Here is a 15,211-nt window from a genome sequence, read left to right as displayed (position 1 = left end):
TGCCGCTGGTAACTTTGGTGGTCAGAGCTTGTCTTTTTGCGTTATCAAATTTTTTCGCAAATGTGAATACCCTTCCTGTTTCATAGTCTGTCTTGTCCCTCGTAAATTTCCAGATTTTTCTTGCTTTGATTATCTCTTCATGTTTTGTTAGTCTTGAATTGATTTCTTCGCAACTTTTTTTAATGAGTTCTTTTTGTTCATGTGCATCCAACATGGTATTCAATGATTACATTTTCTTAATGATCTCATTTCTATCGATCTCTGCATATTTTATCAGAATTGTTACCATATTCATGGATGCTTCTAGATTGTTATTTGCCCATTCTTTTAGCATTGAGGGATTAGGGTTTTCAAAAGATGGCGCGATAAGTATTCTGAGTCCACGTGGGACGCGACCCACTTCTTTATAGTTCTCCAGACTTTTTTTCTCCCACCATTTAGTGAGTTCCGTTTTTAACAATTTCTCTAAATTTTTCAACATCGTTTTAACATCTTGATTGTCACTTGATACGTCTTTATTTTCATTATGTGTTGCATTAGTTGCTGGAAGATTTGAGAATAAAGCATCTGCTGTGGCTTCTCTGGCCCGCAGCGCGTCTGCTGATGTAGCCATTTTGTTACTGTTATTTATTTCGCTGAATGTTGCAAAATGTTTAAGCACTGAAGCGCTCGTAAGTATCGTGAATGTGTCTCACAGAGCGCTGTTGTTATTTTTTAACATGAATCTCATTCACCCGCCTGTATGTCACATACGAGGTACAGCTATTGCCGCTTACCCATCCGGAGTCACTCCTCTCCTCGTCGGCGTCCTCCGACCACCGTTGAGTCATCGGCTGAATCCGGAAAGCACTGGGTTACGCGGGATTTCGCTCTTCTCCTCAGGTCATGCTGCGGGGGGCTGGTTTGAAAGAATACTCCTTCCGGGTTTTCACGAGTGTTGGCTGTATGGTTCTACCAGCCCATTATGATGAGAGGGTCCGTAGAAGGGAAGACGGCCAACTTCCCCAAAATGTATACAAAGTAACAAAGTCCCGTCTTGGCTGAGAATCCCCAGGAAAACAGGTACGGACCACAGCAAGTTCAGGTATGTAGTGCAATTTATTGCGTTGAGTTATCAGCAATTCTGGCATAGCAGCATTACGCGTTTCGACAGTGGAACACTGTCTTGATCACATGACATGCATACGGCCAATCATTTCTTTTATAATGGTGAATGAACAGTGAAAACAGACTCATTATGCCATTATTTCTGAAATCACTTAATGTAAACATTATTGCACAATATTAATTTGTCATATTGTTGAAAATACATATAGATATTCATAATGGAGCAATTAGTAAAATCGCAGTTTACAATAAATAAATAAATATGTAAACCACGTGTAAAGTGCAAGTGCAAGTGCTTAAAATTCCCTAAAATGCATTCAATCACCAATTATTAAAGACAATATAAATATTGATAAAATATCCATATTAAAATCATATGTATTGTTATCAATAGTGAGAAGCTTGTTATTATTGTTGTTATAAACATCTGATGATGATTAATCGACTTGTAGGCAATTATGGCTGTAAAGTATACAAACAAACGAATATATATATATACAAAAAACTAGTCCAGCACCGCCACTAGCAACCATGGGTGGGAAAGACGCTGGCATGGACCAATTCGATATGCTCAGACTTTACAGAAACCAACAAGAGTCCGGAATTGGTTCAGACATCAATTTATTCGGCATGAGAAATGTCCATTACATTCATCGGACATAGTGTCTGCCATGACGCGTTTCGCTCGCGCCCGCGAGCTTGACCACATGACGCGCTCTGGGACAACCATGGTTAAATCTAAGCACATGCACAAATTTCTTTAGAAACAAAACTACTATGTGCATAGAACTAAACAAAAGACTTCAAAACACATGGTACCTTGCCACGAAACTACCGACAGATCAAATAGTTCAAGAAAGAAAAAATAAGTTTATATATATAAATCAGAAATGAATAATAATTACTGATTGAAACCATGTGAAGTCGAATACTTATTTGCTGCTAACACATAAAATGTTAAATATCACAATTTAAATACAATTAATGTAATAGAAAGTCTCATCACAGATATACTGAAAACGACAGATTTGATCATAATTGAAAGTGTATTCTCGCAAGATCCCCTATCATTTAAAAACATAAAGTGTTTCTGAGTTACAACGAAGTTCCCATTATAAGTGCAACAAATGCAAGTGCATAGTGTCGTAGTTGTTGTATATCCACTGCTTAGTCATATATATATACATATATACTGAGAATGTCCTGTTCCGCCGAATTGAAAGGCGGAAACCACAGGCACGAACCTCCCAACTCCTTAGTGAAGAAAATTACGGACTCCCACACCGAATTAGTGGGTAATGAAGTGCAGTTTATTTCAGCATAGATGAGTGGTAGGACCAGTGTCCTCCATGACGCGTTTCGCTCCTCTTGGGAGCTTGATCACATGATATATATATATATACGTATAGTACCACACAATCCTTCACCGACGGAAAGAAAAATGGGTGGCACTCCCGTAGATTTTGCAATTTTTACAGCGTTTCGGTATTCCACAATATCACAATCATGATCAAGGTATTGTCGCCTGTTTCCCTGCTTATGAGAATGAGGAATTAAAAAGGAAAAAAATTGCAAAACCTACGGGAGTGCCACCCATTTTTCTTTCCGTCGGTGAAGGATTGTGTGGTAATTGAAAGCGGCGTGGCTCTGCCGCAGGGTCCCACACCCATGAGGAGAGCTGCCATAACCCGACAACTGTGAACCGTCTTGGAGGACATTTAAACTCGCTTTTTGTTTCAGGTATTATATTTACCTACACATGTGATTGCAAATTGTATATTTTACCAATGTTGGTTAATCCATATATTTGCGCACAATTGTATTTTGCCAAGTCACGGTGTATTAACTTCTATGTCTATGACATGTACTGGTTGTCCTGGCAACCACAGGTAAATGGTGGAGGTATTTGTTTGGTTGACACTGACAGAACATTTCATGCAGTGAGCAAGGCGGTTTCACCGCCGAAACGCGTCTGACCTGTATTTGAAATAAATCGCCGTCTGTGCCATAAGTCTTCACGGTGTTGGTGCCTGTTTGTGGAGAGACGATCAGGATGTTGACATATTGAAAAGGTTCGCCGGGACCTGGACACCAACCCTCCTCGATCTGGAGCACTGAGGTTACGGACCCAATTGTCACAGTTCCTTGCGGAAGAATCCTCAGCGCCCCCCAGCAGCCGAGTTGCACACGATCAACTTCACGAACGAAACGCACCCGAAACGCCGTCGAGGTGGAGAGTGACCGGTGGATGTGTGAGCCGGAGGGCATTCGCTCTATCGGGTAAGCTCCTCTGAGCGGTACTTTTCGGTGTGCTGAGTGATATCGTAGCGGTGCATGCTGGGAGAGGTAGTCCCGTATAGCTAAATAACGGGCAGTGAGTGGCACAGAGGGTAATTGTATATTTCGAATTATGGCCGAGGAATGGGTGAAAGCGCGAGAGGAGGCAGCAATGGATATTTTCAATGATAAGGATGACGGAATGGAACAAGCGCGGTCTGCGTACAAAGGAACGGAACCAGTGGAAGTAAATAATATTGCGAAAAAACTCAACGAGTTGGAGAAACTCCGCAAAAATGAGATAGCCAAATGGTGGGAATGTAAGTCCCTACAGAGATATATGGATGTGGGAAGAATTCCGAGAGGGCTTCGGATTTTGGTAGCTCCAACATATGAAAACCCTGACCCCGAAATGCTAAAGGATTGGGCTGACAACAGTGCAGAGTCCTCTCGAAGAATGCTTCAAATCCTAATTAAATATGCTGAGAGTGATCGCAAAGTAATGTTGGCTAAGATCGAGGGATTGTTAAAAGAACTTGAAAACTGTGAGAATCAGGAAGAAATTAAAAAGAAATTGGGGGAAATGAACACCAGACTGACGAAACACGAAGACTCGATCAAAGAACGAAAGGCAATAAAATTCCAAAGAGACAGGAATGATTATACGCAAGGTAGAGTGTACACCTTCTCAAAGAAATTCGAAAACATACGAAGACAACAATTATCCAATATTGCCGAAACATCACACCAACATACAGACCCGAGTGTGTCTGAATTGAGCTCTGAAGTGGAGTCGGAAACGGAACAACTGAGTGACTTGGCTTCAAGACGTAAACCACCGACAGTAATCCAAGAATTGGGTTTTTTACGTTTAGAAAGACTGACAAGCCTGCGCCCGCGGCCCGCACGCCAGGACAAACAAAAAGAAACATCTCAGGAGCAACAAAGAGCAGAAAGAGAAAAAACAGGCGCTGGGGCAAGCGGCACACAAACACAACAGAAACCAAACAAACAACAATACAGAAGAAACAAGCGCAGATAATGAACAGCAGAGAAAGTGAAAACACAGTAATAAATCTAACTAAAATGGAGCTCAACGAAATTGAACAAAAAACTCTTGCACTAGGTTTATCTTACTGCGAAAAATCTAATTTTGATTATTCACAAACACGGATAGACCTCTTTCAGTTTGTGAGAAAATTAAAACTACAAAAATATTTTATGAATAGCAGCAACAAAGACTCACAACAGTTGGTTTTCGATGTTACTCACACGCAAGAATCAATAACGGATGAAACTTTGCTGAGGGATCTTCTACTTATGCAGCAAGAAAATAATGAAACAACAGAAACAGATATGATCATTGCCCCTCAAGAAATGCGTAATACCATCCCCACACCTTTCAAACCCAAATCCGTATTTACACCTATGATGCCCAAGGATGGTCTGGACATTTTTGCGGAGAACGTGATAAAAGACCTTAAGACATTGGCACTTAAAAGTGATAAAGAATTTGTCAAAACAAACAATAATAACAGAACCAACTACAACAAAGTTATGAGTAAAATCAAGGAACATCAAGATATAGTAGTCAGATGGTCAGACAAAGGGGGCAATGTCGTCTTGTGGCCCCTAGAAGACTATAACCTGGAAGCATTGAAACAGCTTAATGACAAGGATTGTTACTGCAGGATAACACCAACGGTTATAGTAGGTATTAAGGAAAAATATCATAAAACCTTATACGAATGGAAGAGTGTGAATTTGATCACTAAATCGGAATTTGACTATCTGAAAATAGACTACCCAGTAACACCGCAACTATATCTTATTCCTAAGATCCATAAAAACGCAATCAATCCACCTGGAAGACCAATCATTGCAGCTATTGGGAGTCTATTTGAAAACACTTCTCGCTTCATCGACTTCTTTTTACAACCTCTGGTCTGTCAATTACCATCTCACATCAAAGATACTGGTGATTTCCTAAGCAAGATATTCGATGTAAACTGGAAAGAAGACTATGTTTTGATGACCCTTGACGTCAACTCGTTATATACGAGTATCAGACATAAGGATGGCCTCAATGCCTTGAAGCACTATCTAAATACAAGACCATCACACATGCAAGAACACTCCCTTATGTTACTCTGTATGGCTGAGTGGTGCCTGGACAATAATGTGTTCATTTTTGATAAACTGTTTTACAAACAACTACAGGGCACTGCCATGGGTACTTGCTTCGCCCCCAGTTATGCTAATTTGCATATGGGCTGGTGGGAGGAGCAAGTACTCATGAGGGGACACAAAACTATCATGACTGAGAATGTGAACATCTATGTGCGGTACATTGATGATATATTCATACTGTGGCAAGGTACTGAAGAAAGTGCTCAAATCTTTGCCAACGAATTGAACAGCAACAGTCTGAATCTATCATTCACTAGTCATACCAGCAAGACTTCCATCCAATTTCTTGATATTGAAGTATACATTGAGAATAATTGTCTACAGACTAGAACATACAGGAAAGACACCGCAGGGAATGCCATCCTTCACGCAAATAGCTTCCATCACAACAGCGTTAAGGAGGGCATTCCTTATGCAGAATGTCTCAGGATGAGACGCAACTGCAGTACATCTGAAGGTCTTACGAAATCTACTGACGAATTGTTTAGCAGACTCCAGAGCAGAGGGTATAAAACACAAACGCTTGAGAAAGCCAGAAACAGAAGTGAGTCTAAGACACGAGAAGATCTTCTGTTTAAGAAAGAGGAGGAGAGTGCTAGAAAAGAGGCAGGCATCCCGAGAATGATCACGGGATTCAATGCATATCATACTACATTGAGAAAAATCCTACACAAACACTGGCAGACAGTCCGCAGTGATCCAGTTTTGGGACCTAAATGCCCCAAAACCCCGGCCATCAGTTACAGAAGAGCGAAATCAATGCGACAGGAATTGGTTCGCAACGCTCCTTCTATAGCGAAGGGACAAACCTGGCTACAATCACCCAGAGGCTTTGTCAGGTGTAGTAGATGTAAAGCCTGCAAACACGGCAATAACACCAAGTCTGTTACAATGCCTTTCAGACATTCACCTTACACCATCCGTGGCAGTTTCAACTGCAAAACGGACTTTGCCGTGTACGTGCTTCAATGCACATGCCCCAAACTGTATGTTGGCAGTACGATCCACCAAGTTCACGTCCGTATTTTGCAACACTTGAGAGCAATTGCGAACGATGACCAATCATACCCAGTGGCACGCCATATCAATCTGTGCCACGGTGGAAAGACCCAGGACCTCTCCTATTTTGTGATTGATAGTGTCTCTAAAAATCCAAGGGGAGGTAACAGGCAATTGGCCTTGAGGAGACTGGAATCTAAGTATATCATTCTCCTCAATTCCAAAATCCCACATGGGATGAATGCCGATGAAGCGCTTAATGTCCATCTCTGAGTCGTTATTTGAGAAGATTGGCCTCTTCGCTTGAACCCCTTCCTCGGAGCATGACTGCTCTTAACCTTTTATTTTTATCTTATTTACATTTACCTGTATATACCACCCCATTGGACTTGTGTTCCAATCCCTGTGTAATTTACTCTCGGGATATATACAGTAGGAGGGCGATAGGTAATTCAATTCCTTTCCTGGCCTGCTATTTCAGATCGTGAGTATCTTTTTGCCCACTTGGGCGGGATATCCCTTTGGTGGTGACATTTTTATCACCCCCCTTATTTTCCCTTTTTATTTCCTTTGTGTAGTGGCACTTGTCAGCTACGGTGTTCCGCTTATAGGGATGTAATGAATTTCTGTAAGTGGAAGCCATAACTTTCTTCACTTTTAATTACGATGTATTTGTGGTGCTCGTACTTTGATACCGCATATACAAACGTAAACCAAGCAGGCCGATTAACCTCGCACTTTGGTTAATAGATATTCTTTTGATACATTCCCTCCGTTGTAAACCAACTCTGTCACATTGATTTGGAACACACCTCATGGGGTACACACTAAGACGGGCTGTTCCGCTCTAATATAAGCGGCACTTCTTATTTTCTTTGTGTTTATTTTCGACCTCTAGAGTGACATTTAAACTCGCTTTTTGTTTCAGGTATTATATTTACCTACACATGTGATTGCAAATTGTATATTTTACCAATGTTGGTTAATCCATATATTTGCGCACAATTGTATTTTGCCAAGTCACGGTGTATTAACTTCTATGTCTATGACATGTACTGGTTGTCCTGGCAACCACAGGTAAATGGTGGAGGTATTTGTTTGGTTGACACTGACAGAACATTTCATGCAGTGAGCAAGGCGGTTTCACCGCCGAAACGCGTCTGACCTGTATTTGAAATAAATCGCCGTCTGTGCCATAAGTCTTCACGGTGTTGGTGCCTGTTTGTGGAGAGACGATCAGGATGTTGACATATATATATATATATATATATATATATATATATATATATATATATATATATACCGCTGCCAGTTCACCAAGACGGTGCACTCTCGGACGGTGGTCTTGTGCGGGGGTGCTCCCGCATAACAATTCCAGCTTCCTTAAGTCCCTAGAGTAGTCCTACTCAATACCGGGACACAGCACTCGCGGGGTGAGTTCCCTGTTATTTATTAACATGTACTCCGGCCAAACAGACGCGTTTCGGCAGGCGCCTTTATCGATGGTTTTTTTTTTTTGTTTTTTTTTCCTTCCCTTTTGTGTCCTCATTTTGCCCTTGGAAGGTCACATAGGAGCACTAGGAGAGAAAAATTAACCGTACTGTCACAGATGAACTGGTAGTGCCATCGCCAACTAGAATGGCACTCAATAGAGTTCATACTCTCCAAGGGATGTGCCTCAAGATGTTAACCATAAAGGAGCAATATAGCTGCTATTAAGTACCCAATACAAAATCTGGAAAACCCTGAATTTGGGTAAATTTAGGGAGGAGAGCCGACCAAGCAGCGTTAATCATCGGACAGTGGGAAAAAAAAAGAGGGTCACCTAGGCCCAATTCAAAAGGCGCCAAAAGTCTCGTTTTTCAGGGTTACCTGAGCTTGCTTGGTCAATTTTTGACGTTTGCAGTACTGATATACACCAATCTAACAAGGTGGGAGGTAGAGGTTCCTTCCATTTTCTACAGATCTCTCTCCTTGCTAGTAAAATGCAATAGAAGAGGAGTTTTTTGACAGGACCTTGGACTTCCAGTGATGTTCCGAATATAACAAGCATTGCGTTAATTGAGATTTGATACCCCAAAGATGTTGACAACAGAGTACTAATGTAGTCCCAAAAAGGTAGCATCAATGAACATTCATAGAACATGTGTAGGTCCGCGGCTGCAAGCAGCCCACACTTAGGGCATGCCGCAGTGGAGTCAGTAGAAAGTTTCGATAACTGCTGTGGGGAATAATACGCCCTATGTAGCGTAAAAATATGGTTCCTACGCAGCCACGCCGGCTTCACTATGTCCCACAAGATCTTAAAAGAGGAGTACCAAATATTCTCAAGATCTTTTCCGGAAAAAGAGGAGCTCCACAAAGTCTCAGGTAAGACAAACTCCCCATCAACCTCTTCTAGTAGCATATTATACCAGAGCGAGATCTCCTTAGGTGCTGGGGGTTTGTCCATCATCAGGGTCAATATACTGCTGTCTCCTCCCAATTGGAATCTACCCCTAACCATCTCTCAGTATGGGCCCAACTCACTATCTGTACGTATTTAAATCTAGAAAGACCCAACCCCACTCTGGCTGATAGATTGTCCCAAGATAACAAAATACCATCTAAAAAAAGATCTCTCCATACCTCCAGGCCAGCCTCTCTCAAGGGTATTGCCAAGCTGTCGAGGAGCCATGCCGGACTGCCCGGCGAGTCCCACAGTGGCGACCTACTTGTAAAATAACCCACTTTTATGGCTCCTCTTAATTTGACCCACGTTTTTATGAAACCCAACAAAATCTTCAACTTAACTTTTTTTTAAAACTTAGGATCCCCAAATTTAAACAAAAAACCCTGCTGGCCTACTCCCTCTCCTCTCAGTATAGCAGCAAACATGCTACCTACTCCCACATTTGTCGGCATCCTAAGCAGCGTCCTGGAATGGGAGAGTTGGAAAGCCCAAGCATATAGTTGTAAATCAGGTGCTGCCAGACCCCACTTTTCTCTACGGCGCCTGATCTTTTTCCATGCTATCTGAGGTATATGGTTGTTCCAAATAAAAGAACTAATGTGGCCTTGCAGCTTTGTTAGAATAGAGGGCTCAAAGTATAATGGAACAGTATTGAACAAAAAGGAGATTTTAGGTAAAATAAACATTTTGACCAGATTAGCTCTACCCAGAATGGAAAGAGGGAGTAAAGACCAAGACCTCATAAGCTTTCTACAGTCTCTCGCCACAATGTCAAGGTTCAATTGCACAATTTTATCTATATCCTTAACTATGGTGAGTCCAAGATAACGCATAGAATGGCTTAGCTGGGCCCCTGCCACTGACTCAGCCCCATTCCACATCATCATCTCCGTTTTTGATGCATTGATCTGGTATCCAGACATCCCGCCATAGTCATGACCTAGTGCAATGACTGCGGGGAGTGCCGTACCCAGATCCGAAGAGAAAACAAGAATATCATCCGCGTACAGGGCTACTTTCCTCTCCCATCCCCCATACGTAAAGGGCTTGAAGTTAACATTGTCCCTCAGCCGCTGGGCAAAGGGCTCGATATATATATCGAATAGGAGAGGGGAGAGGGGGCAGCCCTGCCTGGTACCCCGAGTGATGTTAAAAGGGTCTGACAATTCACCGTTGACCAACAGAGAAGCAGTGGGGTTCCGATACAGCAAGCCCACGGCTCAACGGAATCTCTCACCAATATTAAACTTCCCCAAGGCCTCCGACAGGAATATCCAATTCACCCTGTCGAAGGCCTTGGTGGCGTCCAATGTGATGATAGCTAGGGGCAAGGAGTCCGCAGTCGCCATGTCAATGGCTCCTAATAGATCATAGGTCAGCTCAAAGAGCTGGCGGCCCTTCACAAAACCTCGTTGGTCCTGGTGTAAAATTAAAGGTGCCACCTCCCCCAATCTTCTAGCAAGGACTGATGTAAAAAGCTTATAGTCCGAGTTTAGGATGGAGATCGGTCTATATGAACCACAACTATCAGCTGGTTTACCAGGCTTCAGTATCAGAGTAATGGAGGCATCGTTCCAAGAGTCAGGAGGGTACAACCCCTCCTGAAAAATCTGATTGAACAACTGGGTTAAAAAGGGGACTATTGTTGGTAATAGGGGCAGATAGACCTCTGAAAGGAGGCCGTCGGGACCTGATGCCTTACCCTTCTTACTATCTAAAATAGCTCTAGTAACCTCATCATTCGTTATCGATCTATCTAGAGTAGTTTTCTGGTCGGACGAAAGAGAAGGGAGGGATACTCCATTCAGCCAGTCCTCAACTTGCCTCGCCTCAATGTTCTTATCTTCGTAGTAGATGTCCTTGAAGAAGTCGCGAAAGGCACTTACAATATCTCTATCTGCCGAATAAGCCACTCCTTCAACTGTAATATGGTCTATGTTGTTTCTAAGACAATCTGTTTTTGCTTTCCAGGCCAGGAGCTTCCCTGCACCCTCTCCGTACTCGAAATGGGCCATCTTACTGGCCTCCCATCTCTGGAGAACTCGTAGGTTCAAAATTGAACCCAGTTCCCCTTTTAATGTGAGTAACTTGTTTTGCCAATCTTTTTGAATTTCTGGTGAAGCGGCGGGATATAGCAAAATATTCTCCTGTACGCTAGCCATGTCAGCTTCCAACGAGGTAACCATATCTCTATAGATCTTCCTTTTATACAAGACCCTGTTGGTGACTAGGCCCCGCAGAAAGGCCTTAAATGTATCCCATACACAGCCTGGGGAAGCGGACCCGAAGTTATTATCAAAGAAACACTGTGCTTCAGTTTTTAAAAAGGAAATATCGTCTAGAGCATTAAGGAGTGAGCGATCAAAAGACCATGTTCTAGATGTAGGTTTTGATAGTCCGACCAGTTCCAAGCACAAAGCAGCATGGTCAGAAAAGATGGAAAGGAAGATAATAAAAATGTTGCACCAATTTAACTAGTTCCTGACTGACCAGCACTAAGTCTATCCTTGACTGATGGTGGTATTTATAATTGCGGAATGAGATGCCTTGTTTTAGCCCAGATTTACATCTCCATATGTCCACATAGCCATACTCCTTCATTCTTCCAAGTAGAAAGACCCTAGTTTTGGATAAAGGTATAGGTCTATTAGACGGTGATTTATCGAGATTAGGGTCCAAAACCACATTAAAATCTCCGGCCAAAATAATCGGTTCTGGGTATAAAAGGAGATGAGAGAACACAGAACTTAAAGCTGATGGATCATCCTGGTTAGGCCCATAATAGCTTGATATCGTAATTGGGGCCCCAGCTATAACTACCGAGACAATAAGCCACCTGCCCCCTGAGTCTGCAAGTTTATCAACTAGCCTTGCTTTTAGTGATTTTTTAAAAAAGATCGCGACCCCTCTAGTATTAGAAGTTTGTGTGGTGGATACACAAAAGTCGACCCAGTTGTTTTTTTTAACTAGGGAAAGGATCTCGTTTTCTGTGAGATGGGTCTCTTGTATTATGAGTACCTGAGCGTCGGAATCACGAAGGTACTGCATAATCTTCCACTTCCTTGGACTAGTACGCAGGCCGTTAATATTCCATGAAAGAATTTTTAATTTATCCATAGAGGCAGTTTCCACTCCCTACCATCCGAATAATCACCCCATAAACTAAAAAAAGACCTATACCAGCAATACCAGCATTTACCTCCGGACCTGTAACTCTCCATTACCAAAAAAAATAACAATAGGCAAAAAATAAGGACTTTTTTTTCAATTTTGACTAACACCCCACCTCGTGCCCCCCTAAACCACCCGCCACCCCATGGGAAACCCTTGCTCTATCTATCTGGAACTACCAGTAGATAGCACTCCTGCTGAGCTCCTGTCCTAACTAACCATCACCTTTTATATTTACATAAGTGAAAGAAAGAGAGGGCTGAGAAACAGGTAGGAAGAAAAAAGCAAGTAATTCTTCCAGGAAGAGGGACAGGACATTGATATTAAAGTGTTCTTTTTCTTTCTTTCTTTCTCTCCTTCCCCCTTTTCTTTTTTTTTTTTTTTTACTTTCACCTTTCCTTTTCTCCTTCCTTTCCCCCTCTTTTTTTTTTTCTCTTTTAATTACTGCCTTTTAAAAATTTCCTAATCCAAAAAAAAGATCTCTTTAAGTTACTTTGCTAATTACTCTAGAAATTATTCTGAAAATCAGCGTCCCTCCCTCGTCCCCTTTAGTGCTACTCGTGGCATTATCTAAATCTCTTCCTCCTCTTCCCTTTTCCCTCGTCTCCTTTCCTATTCCTCCTCTTCTTTATGACAGAGACCCTATTCTGCTACTTAAGTTGGACCCTCCTTATCCTTATCTCTGCTCCTCCCCAAAGAAATTAGAAGTTCATCCGCTGCCTGCACTGATCGAATGTTGTGCATTGTATTATTATGCATGACTTTCAGGGCAGCTGGGAAAACTAACTGGGCTACCGCCCCTAGACTCCTAAAGGCCTCCAAACTACTCCCAAATTCCCACTGTTTATCCAGCGAGGTCTGATTTAATTTGAAAAATGAAACCCTTCCCGCTCAATGATTTCTGCTTTAGGGCCAAATTCAGGATGGACTCTTTTAGAGTGTAAGTATGGAAATTCACTAATACTTTTCTCGGCTTTGTACTTTGGGGTTCCTCCTGAAAGGGTCTCTATGGATACGTTGGATATCCAAAGACAGCTCCTCGACCGATTGATCCAATCTCAGGGATTCTTTTAGCAGTTGGATAATATATTTCTTAATATCCGACCCCTCACTGCCTTCCGGGATATTGAGAATGCGGAGGTTATTACGACGCGCATTATTCTCCAAGGACTCCATTCTCTCAGCCAACAACAGATCTTCTTTTTTGAGTTTGACAGTATCCAGTTTGGCTTCGTCCAGATGCAAAGACATACCTGTCACTTTATCCTCTAGTCTTTCCGTTCTTGTGGCTAGGCTGTCCACTTTACTATCTAAGGACTCACAAAAGTTCTGAATTTCAGATTGGATAGTTGCCGAAGCCTCAAAACCTTTCTTGATGTCTGCCGATAGAGAAGAAAACATCGACTGGAGATATGAAGCTAGAAGTGGATCGACCCCATTGCCCGAAGTTGTATCGGAGGCCATAGCCCCCCGCACTTCCTTCTCCTGTATCCCTGATGACCACGATACTAGGCTAGGCGCCAATAACAATGACTCTGTAGTCAGGCACATTGAGGGTAACAAAGGAGTTGACAGCTCAGTGGGGTGTGTTAGATCTGTTAAATTTTGTAGAGGGGTAGCCGAGGAGATGACCATCGAAGGTACCATAGGGGATGAAACATCACTTGAGTTTTGTACTGGGGTATCGGGCAGGAGGACAGTCGGCGATCCCAGAGGCCTAAAATTCTGGACTAGAGGAACTGGAAGGCTATCCATACTAGCCTCACACCCAACTTCAACCTCAACCCCGGCTTTAAATCCGCAATGGTCCGCTTTTACCTCACGAAACTCATTCGCAGCATCGACTACCCCCTCCTCCGTATTTGTGTCCACTTCCTCTGCCGGGATCTGCAAGGTGCTTGATTTGGTAGAAGCAGATCCTGAGAATGGAGTAGCTGGGTCTGATGCAGTAAGTTCATTATGTTCCTGCGATGTCATTGCCAAAGAAGTGTCTTCCAATAGTTGCTGATCAGGAAGGAGGAGAATTTGTGGAGCAACCTTAAAATAGGACCGCAAGGACGGCGCTATCCTTGACCCTGTGTTATTAGCCGCCTTTGCATTTTTGGTGATTTTAGAGCCTTTACAGGTAAAAGCGCGCTTCGTTTTAACCTCGCCGGATAGATATGAAGAGGCTTTTTTTTTTAAGAGGACCCCCTGTGGGAACTGACTTGGATCCGGTAACCCCTGTGGGCTCAAATCTATCTTGGATCCCTCACCCAGATCTATGGTCCCTCTAAAGACTTTAGCTTCACTGCTTAAAGCACTTCTCCCCCTTCCTCTACCTCCATGTTTCCGATTAGCGGCTGGTTTTCCTACTTTAGCGTTGCCTTGTGGAGGCTGCAACAGACCGGGGACAGGGCTAATGTCGGGGACCTCCAGAGTCGCAGGCACAGCTACCACAGATATTGTATTTTGTGCCCCCAAAAGAAGGCTGCGGATTTTCCTACCGCGGCGTTGCTCCAGCGCGGCCAGACTCCAAAACTGCAAGCCGTGAACAGCCTGCCGCAGACCTCGACGGTCAAGCAGCAATCCTGGCCGCCTCTCCGTCACAGTCGGCTTAGGGTTGAGGGGAGGAGCAAGCCCAGCCGAACACCTGTCGGCAGGAACCCCGGCGAGATCACGCCACGAAGCAACAACAGTTGCAGCAACGGCTCTCGGACCAAAAAGACGCTCCTCGTCCCCGCACATCAGGAGCCAAACGCCGAGATACTCGTAACACTACCAAACAGGCTCAGATCCGCATACCCGCAGATCGCCCTCTCTCTCGCCCCACCTCAATGCACGGACAGGAACTCAGCACAGAGCACCGCGACAGCTCAGCTAGCTGCCGCCATGTTTCCCCCCAAGCCGCCTTTATCGATGTTTGTTGGATGTGCTGTTGGCCGCCATTTTCAAATGCTTAGTGCAATCTGCAGTCTGCAACATGAACAAAGACAAACAGGGGACTACCATGGACTAATGGTGTCGCCATTGTAA

The sequence above is a fragment of the Triturus cristatus genome, chromosome 3_2 (genome assembly GCF_964204655.1).
Source record: "Triturus cristatus chromosome 3_2, aTriCri1.1, whole genome shotgun sequence".
In the NCBI taxonomy this organism is placed as follows: domain Eukaryota; kingdom Metazoa; phylum Chordata; class Amphibia; order Caudata; family Salamandridae; genus Triturus; species Triturus cristatus.
This window is presented reverse-complemented; position numbering follows the sequence as displayed.